The sequence below is a fragment of the Nelumbo lutea genome, chromosome 3, assembly GCF_056320005.1.
Source record: "Nelumbo lutea isolate HS-2025 chromosome 3, American lotus-T2T, whole genome shotgun sequence".
Classification (NCBI taxonomy): domain Eukaryota; kingdom Viridiplantae; phylum Streptophyta; class Magnoliopsida; order Proteales; family Nelumbonaceae; genus Nelumbo; species Nelumbo lutea.
In genome coordinates this window covers 35,769,536-35,796,163 of record NC_142686.1, presented here as the reverse complement: position 1 = coordinate 35,796,163, position 26,628 = coordinate 35,769,536, and the positions used below count along the sequence as shown (strand labels likewise).

The 26,628-nt window shown below is 36.8% G+C and overlaps 1 long non-coding RNA gene and 2 pseudogenes across 6 annotated transcripts; 2 read left to right on the top strand and 1 right to left on the bottom strand.

Moving 5' to 3' along the window:
- Positions 1-8,892: 8,892 nt before the first annotated feature.
- LOC148864223 (putative ribose-5-phosphate isomerase 2 pseudogene) lies at positions 8,893-9,934 on the top strand (annotated as a pseudogene).
- Positions 9,935-11,153: 1,219 nt separating this feature from the next.
- LOC148864222 (uncharacterized) lies at positions 11,154-12,952 on the top strand. The gene is made up of 3 exons (XR_016109242.1): positions 11,154-11,286; positions 11,364-11,456; positions 12,828-12,952. It is a non-coding gene; the product is annotated as an uncharacterized LOC148864222 (long non-coding RNA).
- On the bottom strand, positions 11,623-24,305 carry LOC148864221 (protein SLOW WALKER 1 pseudogene; annotated as a pseudogene). Of its 5 annotated transcripts, none has more exons than XR_016109238.1 (2): positions 22,564-24,305; positions 11,623-12,038 (listed from the first exon to the last, which is right to left on the bottom strand). The product of XR_016109238.1 is annotated as a protein SLOW WALKER 1 pseudogene, transcript variant X4 (transcript). The 5 variants fall into 5 exon arrangements; XR_016109235.1 differs by lacking the exon at positions 11,623-12,038 and adding an exon at positions 13,040-13,367; XR_016109239.1 differs by lacking the exon at positions 11,623-12,038 and adding an exon at positions 17,991-18,561.
- Between the last annotated feature and the right edge of the window lie 2,323 nt (positions 24,306-26,628).

Genomic DNA, 26,628 nt, shown 5'->3' with positions numbered 1-26,628 from the left:
TCTCACTTCCAATCGTTTTTTTTATTTTAAATGACTATCTTACTGGGATCCCTAGGGTTGAGGACTTTGTAAATATTCTTCTTTTTAATATAGTTATTTTATCTTTCAAAAAAAAAAAGGGTTAATCTCTCAATTGGTTCTCCTTGATTATTACAATATCCGAATTTTTTGTATGAATTCATATATTCTGTAAAAGCATCCTTTTCTTAAAAATTTAAAATGTAAAAAACGTCAAACCCTTGTATGAAAATCTATTCTCCAAGAAATATTCTCTGTTTTTAGAAGAAAGACACTATTATCCAAAACCCTACATACAACCCAGCCGTGAAACAAAAAATAAAAGGAAAATTTGTCTCAAGTCTCATCTCCAGACGATTATTTTTTCTTTTTCCTTGGTGTCTACATTAATAGAGCTCTCATGGGTTCTTTCTAAAAACTAATTTAGAGGAATTCTCTCTGTTTATTTCGTTGGTTCTTTTGTAGGATTCCCCTAATGGGGATTGTAAGTTGTGATTTAACACACATTTATTCTTTCATTTTCTTGAGTATCAAACATTAAATAAGAGCATCACCATTTAACTCACAAACCCAGATACGTCACCATGAAGACAAAATTCTGAAGCATAGGGTTAGGCCTAGGTTGAGTTTAAACTCGACCCAATCTACTTGATTTGGATCATAATGATTTAATCATTTGGGTAAAACGGGCCAATCAATGATATCATAATCAAATAATAAAAATTTAAAAATAGATTAAAAAAAAACATAGAATTTGTAGAACTTTTGACATATCTAAGATATTATCAATTTATCATATAAAATAAACAGAAGTGTGATAAACAATAATTATTTTTAGAAGTAATTATGGAAATAGAATAGAAAATTTAAAATTGCCCAAGATTGAGATCCCTTTTTTTTTTCAAGTCAAAGTGATCAATACATGATATCATAATTATATGATAAAAACTAACAATAAATAGAAATAAAAAATATTTTTTGAAGGTGATAAAAATAAAAATATATACACATCTCTAATATTATATATTTATCATATTAAATAAAAATAAATCTGAGATTGCGACGTAGAAGGCACATGCATACTTATTAGTAAACAAAAACAGATAAGACTTTTGTAAAACCAGAATGGCAGAATTTCTAATACAATTTCACACTAAAATTTTATATAATAAATTGACCCTACCGAATGTTGACTTCATTTAGATCAAGCCAAATTTTTGTGAATTTCTGTGGAATTGAATACCATGTTCCTAGCTCAAGCACCTAATTTTGACCCGGTACTTATCATAAAATCAAGTATCTATACCTCACTAATAAAATGCCAAAAAATTGGGAAAGAATAGATAAAAGTATCCAAAGATATAAAAATTCTTCTTAATTTGAAAGGATAGATATCAGCGACTATAAGATTTGAACTTTCACTTTGAGACAAATAAGTCCCACCTTAAGCTACACTTGGAAAATTCAATTGAAATATAAACCGATATGTCATTTTCACAAGCCCCACCTTGTTTGTAGAAAAAAAGGGTAAATTACAAAGGTTCCATCTTTTTCTCTTAAACCCTAATTGACCCAAAAATACATTCATATTCTTCAAAGGAATCAACTAAAATAATAAGAATCATTTCAGTGACATCAAGGTTCAAAATATCCATACTGGTGATACGCAAGTAGGGGCGTATCAGCCTATATAGAGGGCTGTTTCTCCAATTTTTTTAGTTTTTTTCAATCTGGTTCAGAGGGGTTGGTTTTGAAGCCCATCTATCCCCTGAACCATGGTCTAACCTGAAACACCCACTGTAGGGCATATCGGGAAGCCCCGATACGATATGTATCAGCCGATTCGGCCTGATATGTATCGATATTTTGAACTTTGATTGACATAGAAAAACAAGTTTCTTTAAATTCTTGTTTCATTTTAACTGACATGAATGTCTCTTTTCATCTTAAAATATAAAAAATTATTCACTCCTTTCTCTAATAAATCAAAAAATTTAAATGAAATCGTAAATTTATATCTATTAGCTAGAAAGAAACCTCTACCATTTTATCTGAATATTGAATTCGGCCAGAAATCTGCAATGAAAGTTAACGGACAGAACTCTCATGAAAAGGTCGCAAAGTGAAAATTTAGGAAGGAAGACATTGTTGCTAGACCTGGCAATTGGATTGAGTGGGTTGGGTTCGGGTTGGGTCAAAGTACTTCGAGTTGATTTTGGGTCGGATTGAATTTCGGGTTGGGTTGTCAAATGCTATACTCTAACCCTAAATGTTCGGGTTAGGGTTGACCCATGGGTCAATTCAGGTTATCCCAAACAAATAATTAAAATTAAAAAAAAAAACAAAGAAAAATTACATGAAGATGTCAAAATTAAAAGAGTTAACCTTAAAATTCTAAATATAAAATAAAAAACTTGAGCATTTAACAATTTAAAGAGTAAATAATAAAAAGTAAAGACTAAATAGAAAAAAAAAAATTAAAGAGTGAAAACTTCTAACAATGCATAAATAATCCCAGTTAGACTTGATAATTGGGTCAGCAGGTTGGCCCATGACCCAACCCAACCCAACTCAGTTTTTCGTGTCGGGCCAGGTTATGTCATTTTCACACTCGGGTAGCTAAATATGAGACCCTAATTCTACTTTTTCAGGTTGGAATGGGTTGGATTCATGGATTGAATCAACTTTTTACCAAGCCTAATTGTTGCAAATGAATGTTCAAGGATAATTGTCACTAACCCCAAAGTAGGGATCTTTATAATTTGCCCAAAAAATCCAAAAATTTCATCTAGCTATTATTGTTTCCAAAAAATTAAATAAATAAATATCGGTCCCAACTTGACCCAGTATCCCATGACCCAGACCCATCTAACGTGAAGACTAGGTTGGGCCAATCTTAATTACCTGGGTTATAACTTGAAAATTCTCAGAAAAACATACTACGAGATAGTTAGTCATATAATTTTCAGGAGTCAGCTTTGCCTAATATCCTGTGACCCAGTCCCATCTAACGTTGGGGCCGGTCTCAATTACTTGGGTTGTAAGTTGGAAATTCACTGAAAGCATACTCAACGTTAGTCATACCTTTTTCACGAGTCCCACCACATCTGTTGTATTATTTTAAAATAAAAGAAATGCCGGCCCCAGCTTTACCTAATATCCCGTGATCCAGTCCCACCACACCACAGTTGTTTACGGGTCAAGTTGGGTCGGTTTATTGAGGTTTTTTCAACCGACTCGACCTGGTTGGATTATCCGAACTTAAAACCGAAACCGACCTAGTGTTAAGTAAAACCAACCTATTTGGTTTGATTCGGGTTGGGTCAGTTTGGATTGGTTTCAGCTCTAAGTTTAACCATGCTTGACAAAAACTCAACTGCAATATATATGTGGGGACTGTGGCACCACAGTTTGTTAGGTAGTGAACGCGGGAAAAGCCTTGTTTTTGATAAATAGGATATACCTCTAGTCCACAATTTGGACTTTGGAGAGGAGAAGAAGAGCAAAACCCATATATAATAATAATGCCTATTATAGAGGTATATATGTTATATATCTTTTCAGTAATTAAGTTTTGTCTCCAAAACCACCAACCTATCCCTTTGATTATATATTCATTTTGAAGTTTAATTGTCTTAATTGGGATTTGGGTGAATTCCGTAGGGAGACTTCAAGACATTTAATTACAATCATTAATCTAGCCAATGTAATAGATTTGAAGAGGGACAATTAGCTAATGGGGCTTAATTAATTTAAACTTCATAAAGGGACAATTAGTTAGTTCGGATCGATTTTGGCTTTCACACAAGAAAACCGAAATCGACTCGAACAATCTGTTTATGATGTTTTACAACCCGAAACCGACCCGTGCTGAAGATAACCCGATCGGCTCGGGTTGGGTCGATCCGGGTTGGTTGGTTTTGTTGGATTGGGCCTTCTTATGAACAGCCTTATGGGAGTGTGAAAATACTGTGAATGTGATTGTTTTAGTTTTGTCCACGGTAGAATATGGTGTCCCTACCGTATGTAGATAATTCTCATCCCCAAAATATTATAGACAAGGACAGGCCACACTCTAATTTATCATCCACGATATTCTCTTGTGGATGGTCCACATTATAGTATGGACAGTTTGTGGGAAAGATTCAGTGTAATACATCTATGTTACATTGGTCCAATCATTCTCATTTTATTTAATTTATATAGAATTTATTTTTTTGTTGAAGATAATATTATAATGACAAATATATTTATATTATTATTTCAAATTATTTTTTACTTAAATTATGGTTCTTTTTCATTCATGATCATACAAGTGCAAATGGATCCAATCCAATTCAAAATCCGATCCTATTTTTGTCATATTTGGATAACTATCTATCATATTTTTGGATTGAAATCGGATCTTATTCAGATCACCCCTATCCGATCCGACATGATCAATTGTATAAATCATCACACAAGTTGTACATGAGGTGTATAGAATCAATCGGTGTACTGCTACACCTATAAAACGCCCTTGTGAGTGTAGACAATTTCTGTGAATATAATTTTGTCCACGGTTCAAAATAGGTATAAACTGTAGTATAATTTGGAACAGTCCACACCCATCAATTTCTCATCCATATTATATCATCCCGGTTAATTTTTCTTTTCTTTTTTTTTTTTTTGAAGCCAGTGGCAAAAAATTATTTCAAAACAATAGGTTACATCTCATCCAAAAATATAGACGTGATGAAATCTGGAGGAGTCGACCAGGTCATAGCATGATTGTATCTAACAACATGATTTGCTAGCCCGTGGGCTAAGCGATTACAAGATCGAGATGTATGAATAAAACTAGTTGGCACAAAGCCAGAAGCAAGATGCCTACAATCTGGAATAGTAGAATATAATCTCCAAGGAGGGTCTGCACCTGAAGAGAGAATGTCGATGATGTGTTTTGCATCACTTTCAATGATGAGAGCCACGAGGTCCATTGCAATGACACACCTCAGACCTTCCAAAATTGCTAAGGCTTCAACTTCTGTCGGGGAAGAACAATGGAGGGGAGCACATCTACCCAGTATGAAATTGCCATTGTGATTTCTGATAACAATTTCAAAAGTCGAGCGAGAAGCACTCCATGCCCCATCTATATTAATTTTAATGACTCTAGTAGGAGGCTTGATCCACCTCTCATTAAGGGTTGTAGATGGTTAATATCAAACAGTTGGGATGTAGATATTTTCAAAGATCCGTGGATTCCTAATGGACTAATTGAAAAGCCAAATAACTGGAATCTTGCTTGTAGCATGGTGACCATGCTCATGAATTAGAACTCACGGATGTGGAACACCCAACTCTTACATATGCTCTTTGATGATGACACTATTAAGATTACAAAGATTGTTATCCCTCAGGTGAATCCTTTAACTAATGACAAGCTGATTTGGTCATTTACTCCCCAGGTGAAACCTTTAACTCATGCTTCTTGGGTTTGCGAAAATCTTAGCTGGAAAGAATTGTGGAAAATGAAAACTTTTATTCCCAATGTCAAGATATTCTTATAGAGATGTAGGCGAGTTATTTCAATTAATGCAAAGCTAGCTAAAAGATCAACTAAGATTGAAGCAACTTGCAAATTGTACAAAGTTTCAGATGAGGCTGTGGATCACCTCTTATTTCAATGTCCAACTGTTCAGCCTATATGGTTTGCCTCCTTAGGTATCGGGATTGAGAATACTTAAAACAATAACTTACATTATTGGTTACACCATTGGAGACATATTGATAAAATAAGGAATCAACATTCTTGCTTTCCAATGTTTGCTTGAGGGGTCATTGTAATGTGGTTCATTTGTAAGCATAGAAACAAAGTGATATTTGAGCAATACCCCTTCAATCCATTACAGACGCTTGCAGCCATTGAAGCTCATTGTTCCTTACTTTCCAGATCTACTATTTCAGATTCCTGATTAATTTTTCAACGCTGGATTTATTTATATTGGATATAAAATTATAAAACGGCTTAGTGCATAAGAAATTTCTAATAAAGCCTGACTGGTTACCAGTTTTATACACGGGAAGAAAGTCTCCAACAAGTAACGAACTGATTCATTGAACTCAATTCGAAACAGATGGAATTGATTGGTTTCAAAGCGACATTTTGCTTGTAAATAGCGACCCTTGTGTTGAAATATTCCACAAAGAACTAGTCGTGTTTAATTTCTAAACACAATATCCTCTCTGAGTCTTGAGTGATGAATGGTTTTAAGGTTGTAATTTTGAACGTAAAGTTTCAAAATGGGTTCGCTGTGACATGATTCAAGATGCGGTACGGACGACGTTTCTGGGCTTCCTTCATTTTCCTGTGGCTTTTTCTCCGAGCACAGTTCTTGGATTGCCAGGAACAGCCCTGCAATCCAAATGACTTAAAAGCATTGCAGGGTTTCTTGAATGGTTTGGATTCAGAGATTCCTGGGTGGAGTAGCAATTCATCTACTGATTGTTGTGACTGGGTTGGCGTTCGGTGCGAGGAGGTGAGGAGTTCAACGAGTTCTGAAGAAAGGGTAGTAAAATTGGATCTTGGGAATAGAAGATTGAGAGGTAAATTATCCGAGGACTTGGCTGGTTTGGATCAGCTGAGGTCTCTGAATCTTTCTAACAATTTGCTCAGAGGTACTCTTCCGCCCAAACTGTTCCATTTGCAGAGTTTACGGGAGCTGGATTTAAGTTATAATGACTTGTATGGCTTGATGCCGGTTGATATTGATCTACCCTCCCTCAACGTTCTCGACCTAAGTTATAATGACTTGTATGGCCTGATGCCGGTTGATATTGATCTACCCTCCCTCAACGTTCTCGACCTGTGTGGGAATTCATTGAAGGGTGACATTGCCACGGGTATCTGTAAGACTGCCACTCAAATTCAATCCATCGATCTCTCCATGAACTATTTCAATGGAAGTATTCCCGCAGGTTTCGGTAATTGTGCTTCTTTGCAGAATCTCAGTCTCATCTCGAATTATCTTTCTGGAAGTTTGCCCCGACGATTTATTTTCACTGCAAAAGTTGAGCCGGTTGTACCTTCAGGAAAACATACTCTCTGGGTCGCTCAGTGATGGAATCGCTAAGCTTTCAAACCTGGTCGAGTTGGATATCTCCATGAATGGGTTCTCGGGACCTCTCCCGGATGTTTTCAATAAGCTTGGTAAATTACAGCTCTTTTCAGCCCACTCAAATAATTTTGATGGTAGTTTGCCCGATTCATTGACGAAATCCCCCTCACTCAACCTGCTTAATCTTCGAAACAATTCACTGAGAGGTCCAATTAGTTTTAATTGTTCATTCATGGTTAACATTGCATCGCTTGATCTCGCTACTAATCGATTTCAGGGCCCCCTTCCTGATAGTCTCTCCTCCTGCAAAAATTTGAGAAATCTTAATTTTGCTCGTAACAATTTCACGGGTCAGATCCCTGAGAGATTCAGGAACCTTGAGGCCCTCACTTACCTTTCGCTCGCAAATACAAACCTGAGCAAAATTGCAGCTGCTCTTGAGATTCTACAACATTGCAAAAACTTGACTACATTGGTTCTTACGCAGAGAATTGTTAGGGTCCCCCTCACTCAACCTGCTATATCAGAGAAATAATAGCAGTTTAGAAGAGGGCTAAAGCCCGGTTGCTACTAGAAATAATATTTATAGTGACAGTTTAAAACTGCCGCTGTAGATTATAACGGCTGCCACTAATAAATAATGCACGAATTTGAGCTATCTTACCCCTCCTCTTTCATTTTTCCATTGTCTTCCTGCCCTCTCTCTCTCTCTCTCGTGCACTCTCTCTCTCACTCTCACAGTCAACCTCTCCAAACAGACGACATCCGATGACACCAGCCAGCGTGAATAGATAATATTTCTCTCTCCCTCTCTATCTCTCTCTTTCTCACTTTTCTACTGTCCACGAACAGTGGAGTTTGTTTCAAATTTCCATCGAACAGCATCAACCGTTGCCAAAGAAGTGGACAAATAGTGGTAGGCACTTTGTTTCCCCGAGTCTCTCTCTCTCTCTAGACTGTAGTCCGAGCCGGGAAGAATGGGAAATCCTCGGAAGGATTCAAATTCAGGTGAAGATCTTCATACAACAGCAAGATCCGAAGACCTGCACACCGTTCAATCCATCTGCATTTCCAACCCTTTACCCATCAATTCAAGAGATAAGCATTCCAGAACTCTGTATCCTTACTTCCATGCATCTGGAGTTTCATCTCTTCAGAGAATCTCGCATCCTTTTATTTTTTTTCCTTTTTTTTTTGTTTTCTTGGTTGGAGCCTACGTTGAAGGTTTCTTGGATTGCTTGGTTCTTTGTGGTGACTCTGTTTTCCTTAGAATTGAAGGTTTCTTTGTGGTGGCCCCTTTGTATCATAGGGTCTGTGATAAAGTCCCTCTGTACTTTGTTTTGCGATAAAGACCTCCTATACAATCACCGTGAGACAAAGACCCCTTCCGTTAACTTCTATTAAAGTCTGCCGTTATAATATTTTTTAATCTCGATATTACCCTTATAATAATTATTGAAAAAAAATATGTATTGTTCATCTTCTCCGACCTCACATATACAAACAGCAGCACGGTAGCTGTTGCAGCGGCGGCGGACTTCCGAAGTACGGGGATAGTTCATTGTGATAGTTGATAGAGCTCGGCCTTTCGCGTGATTCTCATCAACGAAGTTGGTACTTGTCGCTGAGCCCATCGGTGGTCGGTTTGGGAGGTAAGTGTTTTTCTTCTCTGTTTTCATTTCATATTGTTATCTTTTTTCATGAGATCTAGGGTTTCAAGCTTCAATCTCTTCCTTCCATTTATCTGTGTTTATTTATCTCTCTCCTTCGCCCCATGGAAAGATCAGATCACGATCAGAGGGCTTGTAGTAAGCATGTTCCTAGGGACTCTGTTCTGTATCATCATGCATAAACTCAACCTAACAGTTGGTATAATACCTTCCTTCAATGTCGTTGCTAGGTTGCTGGTTTCTTCTTTGTCAAGTCCTGGACCGGTTTTCTCTCCAAATTAGGGTTCTCCATTGCTCCCTTTACTCGACAAGAGAATACTGTTATTCAAAGTTGCATCGTTGCTTGCTATGGCTTGGCGTTTAGCGGTAACATATTTCTCTTTTTTCTCCTTTTGGCTTTTCGGTTTCTCCTTTATTACTTAAGATGTTGGAGTCTCGAGGCTCTTGGGTTCGACAGCTTGGTTTGCCGTGAACCGGATAGGCGAGCTTCTGCAACAGGGGAAGCTCAAGAACATTGTGGGGATACCCACTTCGAAGCAAACGCATGAACAGGCGCTTTCGTTGGGAATACCTCTCTTCGACCTTGATAAGCATCCGGTGCTTGATCTTGCGATTGACGATGCCGACGAGGTGGATCCCTATCTCAATCTCGTTAAGGGCAAAGGTGGGTCTTTGCTCAGAGAGAAGATGGTCGAAGGCGCATGCTGGAAGTTCGTTGTTATCGTCGCTGAATCGAAGCTAGTTGATCATTTGGGAGGTAGCAGTCTTGCCATGCCGGTTGAGATTGTTCCCTTTTGCTGGAAATTCACAGCTTACCGATTGCAGAGGTTGTTTGAGTACGCCGGTTGTGTCGCAAGCTCAGGACATGTAGGGAAAACGGCGAGCCCTTCGTCACGGAAAATGCGAACTATATCGTGGATTTGTATTTTAAGAAAGATATTGGGGATTTGAAGATTGCTAGCGATTCAATTCTCTCTGAGCAAGATGCCTTCACAAAAGATTGAAGCGGATCACCAAGATACCGTTCACGATGTGGCCATGGATTATTATGGCAAGCGCTTAGCTACGGCTTCTTCCGATAGCACAATCAAGAACAGCAGCGCGGTATCTCTCTATAGAAGATTGAAACGGGCCATGGATTATTAGTTTACTCTCTCTCTCTCTCTTCATCTGCAAGGAACAAAAAAACAGATGAAATCGGGAAAAAAAAGGAGAAGAGAGATCGGGGGAGAGAGAGAGGGAGGATTTTGAAAGTTCGTCGCCGCTGCTGTGCGTGTATCGTAAGCCCTAACGTCGGAGAATATGAACAGTGTTTTCTAAGTAGTTATTACAAAGTAGCATGAAGATTAAAAAATATTGCAAGCGGACTTTAACAGAAGCCTAACGAAAGGGGACTGAAATTCAAGATTGGATTTGAGTTCAGTCTGTTATTTCTTCTTCTTTAGGTGGACATCCGGATCAGCATTCAGGAAAAGAACTGTTTCTTGTACCTGTTATTGTTTTTTTTTTTTTTTTGGTCAGTTTCTAAGTAACAACAAAACTGCAGCGGTGTCCTACAGGCATGGTTTTTAAAACCGAACCAAATGGTCGAACCAAAAAAAATCGGAAATCGGTCGGATGACTGATTTTATTTTCTCCAAAAATCGGATTTCCCCTCAAAACTGTTGATTTTGATCAACAAACTGCTAAACCAGGTGATTAACCGTTCAAACAGTTTTAACCATTTTTATTTTTTTGAATTTTTTTATTTTTATCAGAACGGGCTGAGCATTTGATTCAAACGATCGGACCATCTGACACAATAACTGAACCCTGACCGGTTCAGTCACCGAATTGGTTTTACAAACCATGGTTACAGGAAACCCCCATAGATATTTCTTTTTGTTGAAAATATGTTTGATAGTTTATTACTCATGCCCGTAGTTCACTTCTTGGGTTTTGAATGATCAATTGTCTCATAAACCATTCACAGTTGTTTGGTGCCATGTTTCTTCGTCACAAAGGAAAGCCTAGGGAATAGACATGTGAAAAGGCCTAATTAATTCCCAGACTTAACTGCCAAGCACCAAAGGACACCACAAATCCGAAACCAAGAGAGAACTATTTGCAGTTTAAGAATGTTACCTCTTATCATTCAAGTGAATGTTTTGTAGCTTGTTTATATATTTTTTTATGTAGGTCTGGATGCATTTTCTTGCATTTAGACTTTGACACTGGATTTTGAAGAGAAGTTTTTCTTGCATGAGCCTTTTGTTATCTTTTTGCAGTGTACATTCTCTAATGTACATTTCTTTAATGTTGTCTTTCTTTAATGTTGTTTAATGAAATGCTTGATGCATCAGGGTACATTTCCTCAAATCCTTGAAAAGAGTAATAAGGATTTCTTTAGGAAGATCATAAATATATCGAGGCAATCTTCAGATATTTGTTACGAGAAAATAAAGGAGATTGATTGCATTACTTGACCCCAAAAACCAGAGGGTTCCATGTTTCTAATGGTGAAGACATAGAGATACCTGGGCTGTGTTCTTTTAAAATACATTGTAAACTTTCTTATTTATACTCTGCAATGCAGGTGAAACTGAATCATCACTTCTAGAAGACATAAATGATGATATAGACTTCTGCTACAAGCTGCCCAAAGTGTAATGTGTGATTGTGATGCCAGGTGTATGGAAAATCTACCAACTTTTCATACACAGATTAGTTATCTGCTTACCACTATTCATTACCATACTAATCATGTATGCATTATTCATGTACTTAAGATGGTTGATCCCAATTTTCTCCCAATGTATAGCTCTGTTTTAATGGGTTAATGGCTATTAAATATGGCTTCATATTCATCCCCTTTCAGCCTTTTGTCTTTCTGTTCACAACCACATGTTCTCTATAAAGGCATTGTCCAATCATTGTGCAATGTTGTACATCTGAGACCATGCTAATAATAGCCATATAGAAACTTAAGTAAACACAGTTATATTAATGGGAAAACAGGAAGCATAAAACCAATAGATATAAACTGATGCCAGCTGGTCAAGTCAATGGATATTGGTACCCACTGACTTGGGATTGAATCCAGCCTTCACCCTCACTCCCATGTTTGTGTAGCCAAAAACAGATGGACATCAGCCAAAAGATGTGAGTCCACCCCACAAGATGTACAAGCCATTCAGCTATATAATCTTTGCATCCGGAATAAGAGTTACCGAACAATTCCACCCCTTACTCATCAGCTGAATTATCCACCCTAGAAGAAATACATCTCTGATAATGAAGGGCATTATTGATAAAAAATAAAAAAGATAATGAAGGGCACAAGGGTCAAGGACATTTGACTGCCGCTAAAAGTCATTTTTCTTGTGGTGTGAAGACAAATTAAATAAGCAATGAGATAAGTTATTAATGGTATGCCAACCAGCATCCCTTTTCCTCCTCTCATGTCTAAGAAATGGTTCCTTCTCCATGACATACGTAACTAGACCATGTTCCATACAAATATTGACTCGACATAACTAAACTAACAATTTAGTTTTTCACTTCAAGGATAATCACAAACACGGTTGCTCATAGAAATTTATGGATATTAAGATCCCAAAAAAAGAAAAAAATGTCAAAAAATGGTTCATGTAGAAACTTTAAAAAGCATAGCAGGGTTGAATGAACTCCCCAACAATGATACAATCCAAGGAGTTAGTTGTACTATGCCTATGTAATGGCAACCTTACAAGTAAAAAACTTTCCTGAAGAAAATATCATTTATCTAGAAAATCTCTCTGGAAAAAAAATAATTTCATTTCAGAAACACAAGGACTTCCGTAAGAGGAATGCTAGAAAGCAACAGCAAAGGTGCAAAATACTTTCACCATTCACTATAGACAAGGTAGGACCCATAAAAAAGTAGGTCAACTAGGTTCTAATCAGTGGAGCAAGCCGCACAGTTAATTTTGCACCTTTGGCATTGCCTGCATGCATTTATACTTTTCCAAGTCAATCTAGCTTGTATTGAGTGATCTAAACATGACATGTCATTGTACAGTTAATGACTCCACACCCCCAAGGTTTAAGGGTAAAGAAAATTCAAACCATCCCAATGGCATGGGTTCATGGTATTAATAGATTAGATGATCCATAAAGCTACACTGATGAAGGAACGGCAAGCACAAAGCAGATTGAAATAAAGTTACTGTATCACCTGATGGTTTTGCATGTGTGTCAAAAGGAAACTACTCCAATGGCTCAAGGTTCAGATGGTGTATAAGTAGGTGCAATTGATGATAAAAATGAGAACTTAGTTTGTTCCTTCTTAAATAAATCAAATGTTCTTCTCTTCCAACTTATTCTGAACTTAACTGAACAGACAAGTTTGGTGTTTCCAGTTGCAATTGTTGGTGAAATCTCATGTGTCAGGAAGTGTTAGTACCTGTACTTGAAAGAATTATGAATGTGCAAATGACTGAAAGTGAAAAGACAGAAACCCAAGTGTTCTCCGTGTACATCTCCATTACATCAATGAAAGAGAACCGAGCACAGCTTTCAGCCCAGTTACGAATTCAGTCTGCCTCTGCTGCATATAAGGCTGTCCCATGGAAAATATGCTCAAGTCAAGAGGAAAAGAGGAAAAAGGAAAATTACTGAAAATGGATGGTCTATCCAATGTTTATCATACATTTTGAGTCTAACATTGTTAGTTTTGAATTTTGACAATGGATGATGAATTTTGTAATAAAGAATCTATCAAATTGAAATTAAGATGTATTTGTGATTCAAATGTTTTGAATGGAGAATGGGTTTTTAAATTTTATTTGTAATTGATGTTTTTTTACTTTTGTAATTCACATGTCAGACTTATAGCGGTAGTCGGTTCATTATTTAGCGGCAGTTTTCTTGTAGTGACTCCTATTCCCCACTTGTGGATCATATTGGATAAATTGAGAAAAGTAGGCAATATGGTCAATATAGTTTTCCAAGGACACCTTAGGGGTAGATTCCTGGGCAGCCCAGAGTCCCAAGGATCCATGCCATAGATACTTCTGATCACCGAATGCCACAAAGCATCACTCTCCTCAAGCACTTTCCTAACAAGGCAATATTTTCCTCCTTAAATTTTCCTATACCCAACCAACCTAGCTCCTTGCATTTTGAGACACTTTTCCAATTTGGTAAGTGATCTTTTCTCTTATCATCCAAATCCCAGAGAAAATCCTTGATTATCTTTTCAATTCTGCCAATGATCCTCATAGGAACTTCAAAAAGGGAGTAGAAATAGGAGTGTTCACGGGTTGGTTCGACCTGGTCAGGTTGGGGAGTTGGCCACCCAAAACCGATTGACCATTAGTGAAAAGCGGCCAACTCAAGTTGTACCAGTTTGGATCAATTTTAGGTTTGGTTGGTTAGTTCAAAAGATTTAAACTTAAAAAAATAAATTTAAAAAATAAGTTTAAATTTTAAAAAATATAGTGGCATTATTAAAAAATAAATTTAAAAATGAAATTTATGATATAAAATATTTTAGGCTAAGAAATATAGGAATTTTTCACTTTTTCGTATTAAAAATTATATTTAAAATATAAAATATTAATATATATATATATGGTCGGGTCATTCAATTTTGGTCAATTTACAAATGGCCAAAGCAAAACTGATCCAACTTGGTCAAGTTGGGAAATTGTTGAACCAAAGCACTCTCAATCAACATCTTGTAGTCTTCCTCCAAGTCTAATTTGTAAACGCCTTTTTTGCCAAACCTCCTTGTATCCTCAACCACTTTGTTGGTTGTAAGCGATTGATTCTAAGATTTGATCATTTTTCACAAAAGCCCATTGCTCATCTGAAACTATCAACTGAAGCACCTCTTTAAGCCTCAATGTGAGTACCTTGGTGATTATTTTGTAGACACTAGTTGTAATACTGATTAGCCTAAATTCAGCAAGTGAAGTTGGGCTAGGGCATTTTGGTGTCAAAGATAATAAAAGGTTGCAATCATTCCCTTCCCTAATTTACCCCTTTCAAAAAAAAATTAAGGAAAAAAAAAAACAACTCATTTCAAAACCTTCATTATAGTTGATTTGATAATCTCCCAGACCTCCATGAAGAAAGCCAAAGTAAATCCATCTAGATTGAGTGCTTTATCACCACGCATCCCCACCATTGCTCTTTTTACCCCCCGCCCCTTTAATGAAAGACTCTTCTAGCCTCCTCTCCTCCGAGTCCAGACCAAACCCTCTACCAATAGGTTGCCTTCTCACATTGAGTGCTAACAAACTTCTTTTAAATGTAATACAAGAACTTCCCAATTCATCTTGATCAAGAATTTATCTACCTTCATTAACTAATGCTCCATTTAAGCAAAGCGCAAATACAAATATGTACAGTGCAAAACCTTGTATACGATCTAGACTTAGCAATTGGGTTGGATGGGTCGGGTTCGGGTTGGGTCAAGACCCTTCGTGTTGATTTCGGGTAGGGTTGTCAAATGCTAGACCCTAACCCTAAATGTTCGGGTTATGGTTGACCCATGGGTCAATTCGGGTCATCCAAAAATAACGGAAATTTAAAAATTAAAGAAAAACTACATGAAAAATGCCAAAATTAAAAGAATTAACCTTAAAATTCAAAATACAAAATAACAAAATTGAGAATTTAACAATTTAAAGAGAACAATAAAGACTAAAGACTAAATAGAAAAAATTAAAGAGTGGAAATTTCTAACAATGCATAAATAGTCCCAATTAGACATGACAATCAGGTCAACGGGTTGACCCATGACCCAACCCAGTTTTTTCCGGGTCAGGTCATTCTCACATTCGGGTAGCTAAACATGAGACCCTAACCCTATTCTTTCGGGTTGGGTTGGGTCAACTTTTTGCCAAGTCTAATACGATCCATATTTGTATTAGCCTAAAGCTAAATATTGTTCTTTTGCCTTCCCATTTGCCAACTGACCATCACTCTCCTTAAGCCATCTACACCTAGATTTTTTTATGACAGCTATCTCTTCCTTTTGACTTATTGACTCTAACTCCAATCTTAGATTACATCTCCTTTCTCTATCTCCCTTCAAAACAATGGCTCCTTCAACAAGCTCCTTTTTGTCAATTGCTCCGATTTCTTCTAAAATTTGAACTTTGCTATCTTCAATTCTTCTGGATGTTACAACTTTTCAGTTCCCTTTTAATCTCTTCAGCTTTTGCATAAATTTAAATCACACCCACCACTAGGGCCTTTCACACCAAGAAGTCAATTGGTTTGAAAGTGCAGATGGAGATCTACATATTTTTCAAATTTGAATGGGGTTGGGCCTCTCTACTAATCATCCTTTGACAACAAAATGGGGCAATGATCTGAAGTTGGCCTTGGTAGCACTTTTCATATTACACGGTCATAATTCTCTTTTCTAAACATGGTCACCTCCATTATCGAACCCTACAATGATGCAAAGTGGACTAGCTTCATTGATGACAGAAAATCCAATACCTGGCATTGTACCTTTGCGGGGGAAAAACCTAGTAACATGGAAAAATAAAAAAAAACAAGTTGCTCTACCAAGATCTAGTGTTGAAGCAAAGTACCATGCTATGGCACCTACTGTGGCTGAGCTTCTATGGGTAAAGAATATTCTTATTGAATTGGGGTTTCCTAGGGACAGCACAATGTAATTATATTGTGACAATAAGGTTGCAATAGACGTTGCCTACAATCTTTTTCAATATGATAAAACTAAGCACATTGAAGTTGGCGACCATTTTATCCAAGAGAAGAGTTGAAAAGGATGAAATATGTCTTCCTTTTATTAGGCCAAATGAGCAGCTTGTTGATGTATCAACAAAGAATGTGTCCTCCCTACACCATAATGACCTTTGTAACAAGTTGGGTATAGGGATGCAAATGCACCAAAACGGATTCAAATCAGGGTATATCTGAATCCGATCAAACATTGTTCATGGCAGATCCTTCCGATCCGATTGGATCTGATAGGCCTCAATTTGAATTTGAATCCTATCAGTAAGTTAGATCTTTGGATATGATCCAATCCGACTTGTTTTCTTTAAAAATTAATAAATTATTAAAAGAAAAATAAAATAAACCAATTAAAATAAAGAAAAAACAAAAAATACAAGTATTTTTTTAATTATTTTCATCATATATATACATGTTTTTATAAAAAAATTATAAAAATACAATATAAACAATATATTTATAAATAAATAACATATATATACATGTATTACATATATAAATAAATAAATAATATATAACATATATAAGATCAGATCTTCTTGGATCGGAAAGGGGTGATCCAAATCCAAATCCGATTTATGATCAGATCCTATTATCCGATCCAAAGATCCAAATAGGGGTGATCCAAATTTGACCAAATAGGATTGGATCGGATCAATTTCAGATCCATTTGCACCCCTAATTGGGTATACCATACATGGCATATACAACCCAAAGTGAGAGGGAGTGTTAAAAATAGTCTTATTTCTTATACTACTTGGCATAGGGGTATATGTGTCTTTTTACATCTCTTTATGATAGCCCTGTAAATAGTAATAGATTGGGTGCTGCCTCTTTGACTTGGCACCCTCAAAATTCTGGCTTCTCTTTGTAATTTTCTTTCCAAGTGGTATGCAAAATAAGGTAGCAAGGCAAAAATTTTCTAGAATTCAATTCCATTTGCATGTTGCGATACATAGAGAGCAAGAAATAGAAGAATCTTCAAAGCAAAGAACATAGATACAAGGAGAATTGTGGCTGATATTGGGCATTTAACCATGGAATGGCTGCTTGTTGCTCCTAAGTTTAAAGATCCATCTCATTTTATCTTGTGTATGAACTAAGGTCAATTTTGAAACTCAAAAATTTAGTACAATGTAAATATATTTTTGATATTCATAATTGTAATCAATTTAAGCCTGAAGTTGGCTGAGCGAGTTCTCTGCAGGACAGAATGTGAACGTATTATGCCAATTTTAATATTAATAAAAAAAGATAATTTGACCTAACCCTTTTATGATTTTTTCAATTCAAAGCAGAATGGTGTGGCTTTGCCACTATAGCCAGATTGTAAAGGCCAAATAATGTATCAATAGTTTTCTATTCCGTTAGATAATAGAATCAAAATAAATCTAGTAATCCTTTTGTTTAGTCCTAAAATCATCTCTAAAGCCCATTGTTACCCTCTTAGTCTAATCTTTGGATCATACCACTCCTAATTCAATTGGCATCAAAGTAATCAGTCCTACTTCAGTTGTTATCAAAATATTCTGTCTTACAAACACCCAACACGACACTGTACTGACTGTACATGTATCTTGGTATCATAGATTTCAACAGCCCCGCAATTCTTTGTGTTTCTACTCTTTGAAGCTTCATACCAGATTAACCTAAACACCTCACCCAGACAGATTCATTAGGTCAGTTAACTTGCTCATTGATGGAAAGACTAAGGTATGGATCAGAAGGGATGAGTTGCATCTGGGTCTTATACAGCAAGATAGTCCTTTTGTGTTGTATGTTTCTTCCTTTGGGAAGGGAGGAAGCTTCTTTGGAGGTATGTTTCCATTCCATCTCTATGGATACCTGTCAGCATTCCTTTGTCCCTCTTGGAGGCTTTTTTTTTCTCTTTTTTTTATCTAATCTTCTTGGAGGCTTTGCTTTTGTTGTTAGTAAAGTAGGCTTTGCTGTTTTATCTCTCCGCTAATGGCTTCTATCAGCCTGCTGTCATTCCTTCTACCCATCACAAATTCCTCACTTTAGGGCCAAAGAACCTGGCCATAAAGAGATCAAAAGAAAGGCAACAATTACAAAAGAACCTCAGTGAGACAATGTAGAAATTACATGCGATGGGGCCCTAAATAGCTGAGACTCCCCACCCTTTCCCTAGAACAATGTTCACCAACAAATTAGATAATCTCTGAAAGAACAAGAAACTCACTGTGGATGCCAAAGATCTAACCACTTTTATGAAACTAGTTGTTTTTGGCCAAACTCGTCTTCCCTACTTACCCAACCATTAATCAAATAAGAATCACCCTTTTATTTATACATGAGAGAAGCCCAAGGAGCTCATCAATGACCTTTTATTTATACAAAAAGAAGAGACTCTCTATGAGGAAACATTAACCAAGCTAACAGGTTTATAAATCTTACTTTACTCTTTTTTCAGAAAAGTGCATAGGCCATCCAACACTACTTGCAATCAAAGAGAAAGTAGAAACCAAATTCAAGGAAGTGAAATGACCATCCAATATCTCTAGCTAACAAACTGTCACACGAAAGACTGGCCCACATAGTAAAGTAACTATACATACAGGCTCTTGGTACAAATAGCCATATTGTTTTTGATAATTTATCAGTAATAGAAACAAAAGTTATTTCTTGATCAATATAAGAAGCATTATTGATGATATTCAGAAAAATGAACTGAGAATTTATTCACTCGAAAACATGAGAAGATGTACAAAAGACACAGAAGGCGGGGGCAGAATTACATGCAAAGTTATATCACTATACATATTTTCTCTATGAGCCCCAGATTTAGCTAGGCTGTCAGAAACAGTGTTTAGTTCCCTAGGAATCCAAATCAGCTTCACGGTTGTTGAGTATGAGATATCTCTAGCTTCAGCCAACAGGTGTGCCAGCCTCCAAGGCCCACCTTCCTTCCCCCTTAGCTATTTTATTATATTGGCAGAATCACCTTCAATGGTTAGAGAGAACAGGCTTAACACTTTAGCAAAGCAAAGCCCTTGGAGAGCACCCAAGTTCTCTGCCTTTGTAGAGTCAGCCCTCCCTGTGGGACCACTGAAAGCCCAAAAGATATCCCCCCCCCTCCCTCAGATTACACCACCAATTCCTGCTTTACCTGTAGATCCTTGGGGAGTTCCATCAAAGCTTGGTGTCATCACTCCCTTCTCACTAGGACAATGTCTATGAATTATAACACTCCCTGGGGAAGAGTAGAGGACTTCTACTAGATTTCTTTGAAGATCATTTAAGGAGAGACCTTTGAATTCTCCAGAATTAACCACCCAAAGGTTACATAAAAAAGTAATGTAGGAAATCCGGTATTTAACAATTCAACCTTTGAATTCTCCACAACACTGCATGAGTCATTGTACTCCAATAAAGTTTTACTCTTCTTCTTAATCCTCTGCCTTGCCATTGTCACAGAAGATCCGCAACCTACTCAGGAAATACCCAGCTATGGCAAACTGAGTTGAGGAAATAACACCAAATCTCCCTTGTTATAGGGCAGTGAAGGAGAAGATGCTCAGCCATCTCACCATTACTGAGGCAAAGAGAACAAACATGAGGGGAGATACATTTGGCCTTTGTACTTTCTTCTGACGCAGGTCACAAGTATTTAGTTTCTTTAGGCATGCCTTCAACACAAAAAAAGGTAACTTTGAGGGATATGTGAACACCAAACCTTCTAGATTGGAAAAATTGAACCCTAATCATCCAACACTAGAGCCTTCAAGAAGGAATTAGTAGAGAACTTGCCAGTAGGACTAAGTTTCCAAATCCACTGGTTAAGAATAGTAGGAGAGATGTAGACCTCACTAAGAGAGTTTAATAAGCTTACAATTTTAATAATCTCTACCTCTCTCAAGGGCCTTCTTAGGTTTAAGTTCCAATTGGTTTCCGAGGGTGAAGAAAGAAGACACAAGGACACCGTGGCTTCTTGGGTTTGGGATAGGTTTAAAATCCTAAGTGTTAGCAAGGGTATCCTCGCCCCACCACAGATCAATCCAAATTTTAATTTTGTTTTCATTTCCCACCTGACACCTAACAAGGGCAATGAAGAGGTCATAGGAAAAAGAGATACATTTCCAAGGGTTAGTCGATTTCACCCAGTTCAAGTGGACTTTGTCATCCACACCATTAGCATTCCTTCCATATTTGTTGTTAATAATGGCTGTCCAAGTAGCTTCCATCTCAAGAGGGTATCTCCACAACCATTTCACAAGAAGGGCTAAATTCCTTTCCGTAATGTGCCCTATACCCAACCCACCAGCTTCATTAGGTTAGCAAACCTAATCCCAATGAACTAAATGGATTTTCTTCTCACCACCTCCATCCCATTGGAGCTTTACAAGCTTATTTTTTATTTTATTCAGGATTCGAAGACCGAAAAAATGTAGATTGGCAGGTTAGCAAGATAACTCTTGATTAGCATAAGCTTTCCTCCTTTAGAGAGATAGCTTTTCTTCCAAGTAGCTAACCCAGTGTTTTAAAAGTGCAAGGCGCAAAAAAGCCGCGACGGCCATTTTGCGCCTAAGGCGCAAGGCGAAGCGCACACCTTTTTGTGGCAAGGCGCACAATTTAAAAAAAAAAAAAGCTAAAAATTTAAAAAAAAATGCAAAAAATGAAAAAGAAAATCAAAAAATTATAAAACATAATATTAATAAAAATATAAACTTAAGTTTTAAAATAAATGTTTTAAAAAACCTATTTTCTAAAATTAAAATACATAAATATAATATGTAAAGCATATTCAAACGAGAATTTAAAAATGAAATCAAACATTTTCAAGCATATAAAACCCACAATCTCTTTTTTTTTCTCAATTGCAAAAAAAAAGAAAAAGAAAATCAAAAAATTATAAAACATAATATTAATAAAAATATAAACTTAAGTTTTAAAATAAATGTTTTAAAAAACCTATTATCTAAAATTAAAATACATAAATATAATATGTAAAGCATATTCAAACGAGAATTTAAAAATGAAATCAAACATTTTCAAGCACATAAAACCCACAATCTCTTTTTTTTCTCAATTGCATCAAGTAGCTAATGTGGCATATTACGTTCCTAATTCTACGAGCCACCTTTGTGCCACACCCCTCGAGGCAAGCCCAAACAAGTCCATGTTAGGGTCTTAAATTCTTAGTTTTCACATAAAAAATAATAATTTTATAGTTTTAATTGCTTTTAAGAAGATATTTTATTAGGATGAATGAAAGAACAACATTACCAAATAGGGGATTCTCGAAGCTCCGGTTAAAACTATAAAATTATTATTTTTTCTGTGAAAACTAAGAATTTAAGACCCTAACATGGACTTGTTTTGAGCTGGCCTCGAGGGGCATGGCACGGGAGTTCGAGGGCAGAGCCCCCGGCCTAGTCGCCAAACTCAAAAAAAAAGGAAAATGCAGCAAATTTTCAAAAGGTGCACGCCTGGGCTAAGGTGAAGGCGCACCAGGCGTGCACCTTTTGAATGGGCTACGCCTAGGACTTGGGCAAGGCACCTACCCTAAAATGCGCCTTGCCTGTGCGCCTAGGCGTGCCTTTTAAATCACTGAGCTAACCTTTTTCACACCTCACCACCGGATCCCAAAAATTTTCGCTTCTTGGGTTCCTACCAAGAGGCATCTCCAGATAGGAAATGGGAAGCCTCTCCACTTTGCAGCCTAAAAACTCCTTGTACCTGTCCAAGATAGAGTCATTTACATTTATACCCACTATATTGCTTTTGGAGAAATTTACTTGAAGCCCAAGCCCAGCCACCAACTCAAAGCATCTTGACATCCATTTGAGGTTGGACATGTAAAATGTTCTCCCAATCAGCCACCAGGAATAAAATTATGTCATCTGCAAACATCAGGTGAGTAGCTTGAAACTTTTCAATAGATTTAATTCCCTTCCCCTTTTGCTAGTGAACCAGCAAAGAAATTACTTGATCTTGCAAAACATCTGAACAAGATGTTCAAATACAGATACCAGCTAAAGGAAATACAGATGGAAATAAAATCAGAACAACAGTACCTTTAAAACAAGCTACGAGAGATCTCGTTTATCTCCTTCCAGCTATCGACAACAAAGGAGAAATAATACCCTGTATCTCCTGCAATGACTGCTGTGTTCTTATCTCCTCCTCTACCGAGCTCTTGAGGTTTCTAATATGGCCCTTCAAGGCATCCTCAGCCATAATATCATCAGCCCTCAACTGAAGAACCTTCTTGCACAATGCCAGCAAGAAGCCCGAGTATCTTGGCATTGTTGAATACCGCTGTAGAAACCGAAGGAGCACCTCAAGCTCCTCTCTATCCAAATTTGATACACATTGTAGCAGCTTCTTCCTAGCCACCAATTCCTCCATAACCGCCACCACACTCTGCGGACTATTCCCATTTAACGCAGAAACTAGAGCTTCCTTGTGCCTAAACTTTTTCAAGAGTTTATCGTGCTCTGCCAATTTCACCTTTGCCGGTCTCTTAATCAAGTAATCCCCTTCCGAGGGCTTTTCGTTCTGTCCTCTCTGAAAGTACCGAAAATATGTAGGCTTTAAGACCCGACTCTCAGGCTCCTCCAATGAACCGAAACCCAAAAATTTATCCATTCCCGAAATATCATTATCACCAGAACTTGGGTCTTTCTTCCTCTTCCCAACAAAAAGGGCACCATTGGAGGTACCAATAACTCTGGCAGAACAATCAGGGGAGAACCCCATCGACAGAAGTGGTGCGGGGTACCTCATTGAATGGACGAGCTTCAATGCCGAGAAGTCAAAAACCTTCATATACCCATCCAATGACACACTCAAAAGCCTGAATTGTTGAGACTGCTCACCACCATTCTTTCTGACCTTACCGACACAAAGCGAAGTCACCGTCTTATTGTGACTCTCCATGGTATAAACAAGCTTCCCACCTCCAATGGCATCCCATATCTTAACAGAATTCCCACCAGCAGTCGCAATTAAGCCACCAGATGGAAGAAATATAACGTCTTCGACCGGTTTTCCATGATTAAGCTGCAAAACCGAGCTTAGAGAAGAAACGCGGACATCCCAAAGTCGAACTGTATGATCATACGACCCAGTCGCGAACATGTCCGAGCTAGCAGGCGAAGCAAACCCACATCGGACGTAGTCCTTATGGCCTTGAAAGTTAATTAGTTCGGTCTCTGAAGCGACATCCCAGTACTTGACGAGAGCATCGTCGCCACCTGAGAACAGGTGGAGTTTATCTAGTCGTGCGTACCGAACGAGTCGAACCGAGCGAGAGTGGCCGCGCAGCAGACGCAGGGGAATCCGTTTCTTGAGATCGAAGACTTGGACGAGTCCAGACTCGCCTCCCGCAGCCAGGAGCTTCCCGTCGGAACGATAAGTAGCAGAGTAAGCGACGTCGGTGAAATCGGAGATTTTCGCTTTGGGTTCGAAGGTTTGGGAATCGTAGATGGTTACGGAGGCAGAATAGGTAGCGGCGAAGTCGTGTGGGGGTTCCGGGGAGAAATCAATGGAGGTGATGGCGGAGATGAGGCCGGAAATTTGCTGAGTCTTGAATGATCTCCAGTATTTGGATTCCGAAGATGACGAGGAATTCTTTGGAGTAGGTCTTAACCGTGATTTTACGGGAAATGTCTTCCGGAGCTGACCGTCCGCCATTGGAGCTTGATGGCTTCTTTCGCCAACGCTGGCTGGCAGGGGTTTAGGGTTTAGAAAACAAACCCCATGACTTGTTAGTTGTTCCCATTGAAATGGGATTTGCTCCATTCAGACCACACCTCACAATGACCTCACAGGCAGATATCCCTGAATAATAAAGATCGGTGTATGGTGCGCTGTGTAAGGAACAGATCCCGCTTAATCGGACGGTTGAACGGTTGGACTTAATTATATTTATACTAAATTAATAAAAGAGCTTAGCCCTTTTTTAGACTTTTTATTAGACACTTTTATATTTAAACAATATACAATGGGAATAAAAAAGGGCATATATATTTTTATTTTCACTCCAAAAATTATCCAATTACAATCTAGCGGGAACCGTGGGCTTTGTTAAGTAGAGATAGACAATAAAACAAATGAGTAGTAGTTAGGATTCGTGTGATGCACATATTTTGTTAAGGTAAAGCTAAATGATACAAACACATAATACATAATAGTATGTAATTGTTTTATATTTTAATTTTTAAATAATTAATAACTATTTATATTTTATATACTATTTTTATATTTTTGTAATATAAAAATAATAATAATTAATTTCAGTTATGATGGTTCATCAAACTAATGAAACCGACCAATTCGACCTAACTTGACTTGAGTTCATTTAGTTTTCTATTATTTTCTAGTCAACTTCGATTCAGCAATTTCCAAATCCAATTAAGTCGGGTTAGTTTCCAAATCCATTTGTAAACCAGCCAAAATCGAAGCGATATATATATATATATTAAAATAAATATATGTATATATATGTATATATTTAATATATATATATATATATTTAAATATATTTTTTTTAAAATAATATAACATTTAATATAGAAAGTGGGAAATTCCCATATTTCTTGGTCTAAAATATTTTATATTCTAAATTTAAATTATTTATTTATTTTTAATAATACTATTGTAATTTTTAAATTTTAAAATTATTTTTTTACATTCAAACCTCTTGAGTTGATTGGCCAAATTAATACAACCCGAGTTGGTTGAATTTTACTAATGGTCAATTGGTTTCAAGTAGACACAAACATAGGTAAGCCTCGGCCGAGCATTTCCTCTTTATAAATAGAAAATGACCAAGCCTAAGCCCAAGCCCGGCCTGACCACCAGGCCTAGATCTTGAGCCCAAACCCGAAGCTTGATTTAGACAAATATTTTGTATTATATTAATTATTATACATTATTAACAATATATTATATATTTTATAATATTATATACATTATAATATATAATACATTTATCACTACTAATTTTATTATTATATATTAGTTGGCCAAACAACATTCAATCTAACCAAAATGACCCATGAACACTTCTAATTTTAGCTAAATTAATAGTCTAATTTTTAATAAATAGCAATAGTTAAATATCCAATAATTATTGTGAATTTATAGCGAAAATACACAATTATTGAAAAATAAATCTAACATATATATATAAGGTCTTCAAGCTACAACCCCCATCATCGTAGCATTCTCATTTTTTTTTTGAAATCCAAACATGTGGCATTTTTTTCAAAAATTGTTCTTAAAGCCCACAACCCACTACCACCATTCAAATAAGTGGCATTCTCGTTTTCTAAAAAGCTAGACACGTGGCAATTTCTGAGAAATTCTTGAGAAGATCATACTAAAGCTCACAACCCAATAAATAGGAATCAAAAAATTGGTAGATTCACTCCTAAACATTCTCAATAGAAAGTTATTTATTAGCTTAACACGTGTTTATCCATGGTCTATTAAATACAAATGGTGAGACCCATTAAAAGATTACCATAAACCAACATTTGTTTTTAAATGGTTTTTTTTTAAGAAAATACTTTAGTGATTACAAACTTTATTTAACTTTTAGGAAGCAACCTAATTTAGCTTTTAAAAATAAATAACTCAAAGTAGATTTTTTAGATAAATAGTAAATACCAAATAAAATGGATTACTCTTTACGAATCACATCTCATATATTATCTTGAATCAAATTAAAATAACATAAATTAATAATGGTTTTCAAATAAAATAGGTCATAATAAATTGTCAATTACAAATATGCAAGACCTATATTAGTTTTTTTAATTTGATTTTTGATAACTAAATAGTAAACTTCAAACTAAATTATACACACATTTAGTTACCCCGTACTTAGTATGGGGTCATTCTCTAGTCATCCGATAAGTAAAGGAATACCCATTTTGATGCGAAACAGTCTTGCCCTCACATTCCATTGGCGCCATGAACTAAGAATCCCTTTGGTTAAGAACTGTATTGGAAGGGGCTACTCTAGAGGTCTCTCCCCAATCTCTCGGCGAATAGGAAGCGTAGGTTCACCACCAATACCATCTCCTCCTCCTCCTAAGAAGACATGAACCTCACAAACATGCTTTTTGTCT